Source organism: Ictalurus punctatus, chromosome 10 (genome assembly GCF_001660625.3).
Source record: "Ictalurus punctatus breed USDA103 chromosome 10, Coco_2.0, whole genome shotgun sequence".
Taxonomy (NCBI): Eukaryota; Metazoa; Chordata; class Actinopteri; order Siluriformes; family Ictaluridae; genus Ictalurus; species Ictalurus punctatus.
Genome location: NC_030425.2, coordinates 22519154 through 22525000, shown reverse-complemented (window position 1 = coordinate 22525000; position 5847 = coordinate 22519154). Strand labels below are relative to the sequence as shown.

At 38.7% G+C, this 5847-nt stretch overlaps 1 protein-coding gene across 2 annotated transcripts in view; it reads right to left on the bottom strand.

Annotated features, from left to right (window-relative positions):
* Positions 1 to 4371, bottom strand: part of mctp2b (multiple C2 domains, transmembrane 2b) — a 40330-nt gene extending 35959 nt beyond the window's left edge. For both annotated transcript variants that reach the window (XM_017478421.3, XM_017478424.3), the window contains exon 1: positions 4151 to 4371. The gene's annotated coding sequence lies outside the window, so the exon portion shown is untranslated. The remainder of the gene's footprint in view (positions 1 to 4150) is intronic.
* Between the last annotated feature and the right edge of the window lie 1476 nt (positions 4372 to 5847).

Sequence of the window (5847 nt, the reverse complement as noted above, 5' to 3'; positions counted from 1 at the left end):
CATATCTAGTGTCTGGTGTCATGACAAGATCTAAGGAGTTCTGTAAGGTCTTCAGAAAAAAGGTTTGTGGATGCCTAGGAGTCTGGCAAAGATTTCCAAATTATTGACTAATTATTATTATGACTGCTGATTTGTCCAGGACTGGCCATCCCAGCAAATTCAGCCCAAGAGCAGACTGTCTGATGCAAAAAGAAGCCTCCAAGAACCCCAAAACTTCATCACAGGATCTGCTAGTACGTCTTGCAACTGTTGGTGTCAAAGTGCATGCTTCTACAATCAGAAAGAGATGGCACAAATTTGACCTGCATAGCAGACGTGCCTGGAAATAGCCTTTCAAGACTACAGTTTACAGTTTTCAGCCAATGAGCATATAAAAAAAGACCAGGCCTTTTGGAATAATGTGCTCTGGACAGATGAATCAAAGATAGAGTTGATTGGCCACAGTAACAGCAGACATGTGTGGAGCAGACCAAAGACAGCTTTTCAGGAGAAGCGCCTGTGAAGCACGGTGGTGGAACTGGACAGCTTGCATTCATTGATTTAGCTACGATTTCTGCATCATATAAAAGAGTGATTGGAGATAATGTGAGGCCATCTGTTCGAAAGTTGAAGGATAATGACAGGATAATGATCCTAAGCACATTAGCAAATCCACCAAGTAATGGCTCAAAAAGAAGAAATGGAAGGTTATGGAATGGCCTAGGCAAAGCCCGGATTTGAATCCCATTGAAGTGTTGTGGGGGAATTTGAAACGGGCAGTACATGCAAGAAAACCCTCAATCAACTTGTATTTGAAAGAATATTACATGGAAGGGTGGTCCGAAATTCCAGAAGCCTGGTGGACTATTATGCAAAACACCTACAAAAGTTATTTCTGCTAAAGTGGTAGATAATAGGTTCAAATAATCAAATGTGTGCTTGTCTAAATATGTCAAAAAAGCCAAGAATTTATAGTGGTGTACTTAGTTTTTCACAGATGTGTACAAAGCGAGGTCGATGAAGACATGACTAATGATGTTACACGCCAAACCTTGAGTGGATGAGATACAAAAACAGAAGATCACATCGGGTTCTACTCCGGTCAGCCAAAAACAGGGATCTGAAGGTAGAGTGGGCACAGGCTCACCGAAACTGGATCGTTGAAGACTGGAAAAACGTCACTTGGCCTTTTTCCAATCTTCAACAGAATTATGGGATACATGCAATAACAACTTAGTAGTAGTTCAGTCAAACAAGATCAGATAAAGAAATGTCAAAAACCTTCACTTACATGAAGCCCATAATGTAGAATCATTAACTCAGTAGTCAAACAAACCCAAAGCCTGATTAAACGAGAGTAAATGAATGATGTGGCTCATATTACACACTTCACCTGACACTGCCATATACAGTGCAACATCCAGACCAATAAACCCTGCTGTTCTGCACAATTATTCATCCTGGGCAACATGACAAGCTGTTATAGGATGCTGCTTAATCATTACATACATCAGACAAATCAGGCAGTAAAAAGCATTTAACCCATCTATACTTACAGAGAAGCTTCCAGTCAGAAGGTTTTGAACACTTCACTCTTTTAAAAAAATGTTTTTGCTACAGTCCAATCACTAGGCTCATTTTAGATATTCGGAAATATGAACATATAAATAATAAATGGTTTAAGGGAATTTAACATCCGTGGCCTTTAATTTTATTGAAACAGTCCACGTATAAATGGATAAGACCTCAATCTTGACCACTCCAATTAGGTATTTGTTACATAACATACTGTATATTTGTCTTACAATTCATACTACAACAGTCCGTTAATGGGTTAAAGCACTAGTTTAGACTGGCCTCGCAATATGACTTTAAATACTAATACACTTGTTTTATTACTATTATTATTATTATTATTTAACTGCATCTCTAGCTATTTGGTTTATCTGTGGCAAACAGTAAGTACCTCCAGGTGTTAAATAATTTCAGCTATATATATGAAACACATGTTCTGTTCTCATGAGCAGTTTCCTTTCATTTGTTTGCAGTTGAATATTATTACAGACACTGGGATGCATTCATTATTACAAATTAATCTGCATACATAATAACTAATTATTTTGTGCTTATGCTCTATAATTGATGGTTAAATGTTTTTAGTTCCCGATTTCTTCTGGAAGCAGAATGATAACATGCACAGACATTTACATTTATGGCATTCGGCAGACACACTTATCCAGAGCGACTTACATTTATCTTATTTATACAACTGAGCAATTGAGGGTTAAGGGCCTTGCTCAAGGGCCCAACAGTGGTAGCTTGACAGTGCTGAGGCTTGAACTCCTGACCTTCTGATGAGTAACCCAGAGCCTTTAACCACTGAGCCAAAGGACAGAAGTTGGACTGAGGTCACATTGCCTTAAAGGAATGTCTCATAGTTACAACAGTCAGAGAGGAATGCAAACTGGTCTGCCATCAGTAACAGTAAGAGCAACTACACACGGATATCATTCTTAAAAGAATGACGAAGAAAGAAGTCCTGAGTCACACGCACATCTCCACCTTAATGAGTCATCAAATGTAGTCTACAAAATCTCAGTTACCATGTACAGCAGGCCTTTCTGAATTATGACAATGAATTGTTCTTTATAAATATTTACAACCACAATTCCGAAAAAGTTGAGACACTATGGAAAATGCTTGTAAATGTACTTATGTACATATAAAAACAAGGTATTTGATGTTTTACCTAATAAACTGCATAGTTTTTTGAAGAAAAAGGTTTATTTTGAAACTGATGCATGCAACACGTTCCAAAAAAGTTGAGACGGGGCAATTTAGGACTAATAGCGATGTGATAAGTTGAAATAAGAAGGTGATGTGAAACAGGTGAGGCAATCGTCTAATCATATTATATAAGGAGCCTCCAAAAAAGGTCGCCTTTCAAGAGCAAGGATGGGTCGAGGCTCGCCAATCTGCCAACAGATGAGAATGTGTGGTGCATTATGAAGCGCAAAATAAGGTAACGAAGTTGTGCAGTTGTACAGTTGTGCAGCTGAAAACATGCATAATGGATGAATGCGGGAAAATTCCACTTGCTAAACTTAACCAACCGGTGTCTTCAGTGCTCAAATGCTTAACATTTGACATTTTGCATAACATATAAAAAGAAAAGGTGATGATACACAGTGGTAAACTTTTTTGGAGTGTGTTGCAGTCATCAGATTTGAAACGAGTGTATATTTTCAAAAATAAATTAAATTCACAAAGTTAAACATCAAATAATGTGTTGATAGTTTTCAATAGTGTACAGGGTGAAATGAATTTTCAAATGACTTTGCATATATATATATATATACACACACACACACACACACACACACAAATGTTGATGTTGCATGTTGCAAATTGACTTGCAGAGTGTGTTCTTTGCCTACAAAAGGTTTTTCACACGGTTGCACTGATGCTATCTGATGATTAAAAATAACTTTTTTTGCTCTCGCTGCTGTAATAATTTATCAAGCTATTGGGAGTGTCATCACCTGGACTGTGAATTTGAAGACTTTTACAGAGTAGTGTACATGTCTACAGAATAGTGTACATGTCTATGGTCTACAGAATAGTGTACATGTCTATGGTCTACAGAATAGTGTACATGTCTATGGTCTACAGAATAGTGTACATGTCTATGGTCTACAGAATAGTGTACATGTCTATGGTCTACAGAATAATGTACATGTCTATGGTCTAATGCAAAATGTAGATGAGATAGAAAGTTTGTGCGCATGGGTGGGTGGGTAATCTCTGCATATGGAAACTGAAACACGAATTAAGAATGAAATAAAGTTTTAGTAAACAAGTGCTGATTTAAAGTTGTTTTGTCTTGTGCTAACTTTTTGTTTTCATTTGAAAGCTTGTATAACACACCGCCAATCCGCGGGTAAAAGTAAAGAGTTCAACCAAACAAGTCAGAAAACAAAACGCAATCGCGGTGAAAGTAGATGAAAGAAAATGAGATAAAGTTTATGGTCCCAGAGAAGCCGCTTCCAGGGGTGTGAGTGTGTGTGTGTGTGTGTGTGTGAACAGGCAACTAAAAAGGCAGAAAGCAGTCAATCGAGTAGCCGACTCTTACCTTCATGTCTGTATCACGGGATTAAATGATGTAGCCTACCTGAGGTCCAGCGTTTAAAGCCGTTTTAAAGTCATCCTGGTCGGCTGTGTGTGTGTGTGTGTGTGTGTGTGTGTGTGTGTGTGTGTGTGTGTGTGTGTGTATTGTGAGCACGGCGCTGAAAATCGGAGATAAACTTGTGCAAACACACGCGGAGGAGGGAGAAAGAGAGAGTCGCTTGTGCAATGAGAAAAGGCAGAAACTTCCGTATTGAGCTACAGGACGAGCACTACTGAATAGGCTACTGATAATTAACACAGCGATACTGAACCCGGTGATAATTAACAGTTATACTGAACCCACTGATAATTAACACAGCGAGACTGAACCCGGTGATAATTAACAGTTATACTGAACCCACTGATAATTAACACAGCGAGACTGAACCCGGTGATAATTAACACAGTGATACTGAACCCGGTGATAATTAACACAGCGATACTGAACCCGGTGATAATTAACACAGCGATACTGAACCCGGTGATAATTAACAGTTATACTGAACCCACTGATAATTAACACAGCGAGACTGAACCCGGTGATAATTAACACAGTGATACTGAACCCGGTGATAATTAACACAGTGATACTGAACCCGGTGATAATTAATACAGCGATACTGAACCCGGTGATAATTAATACAGCGATACTGAACCCGGTGATAATTAACACAGCGATACTGAACCCGGTGATAATTAACACAGCGATACTGAACCCGGTGATAATTAACACAGTGATACTGAACCCGGTGATAATTAATACAGCGATACGGAACCCGGTGATAATTAACACAGCGATACTGAACCCGGTGATAATTAACACAGCGATACTGAACCCGGTGATAATTAACAGTTATACTGAACCCGGTGATAATTAACAGTTATACTGAACCCGGTGATAATTAACAGTTATACTGAACCCGGTGATAATTAATACAGCGAGACTGAACCCACTGATAATTAACACAGTGATACTGAACCCGGTGATAATTAACACAGTTATACTGAACCCGGTGATAATTAACACAGTGATACTGAACCCGGTGATAATTAACACAGCGATACTGAACCCTCTGATAATTAACACAGTGAGACTGAACCCGGTGATAATTAACACAGTGATACTGAACCCGGTGATAATTAACACAGTGAGACTGAACCCACTGATAATTAACACAGCGAGACTGAACCCACTGATAATTAACACAGCGAGACTGAACCCACTGATAATTAACACAGCGAGACTGAACCCGGTGATAATTAACAGTTATACTGAACCCGGTGATAATTAACACAGCGAGACTGAACCCAGTGATAATTAACACAGCAAGACTGAACCCAGTGATAATTAACACAGCGAGACTGAACCCACTGATAATTAACACAGTGATACTGAACCCGGTGATAATTAACACAGTGATACTGAACCCAGTGATAATTAACACAGCGAGACTGAACCCACTGATAATTAACACAGTGATACTGAACCCAGTGATATTACCTAACACAGAGATGCTAAACTCAGTTAAACTAAACATAGTGATACTGAACTCAGTGTTACTGAACACAGCACCTCTATTTATTTATCAGGAGTTTTCTTTGGTCGTTTTTTTTTTTTTTTTTTTTTTGGTGATAGCATATCTCATTTGCTTGGAGTGCATTCAGCTTCATTTGAGCTAAAACGAAAGTGTGCGAATATAA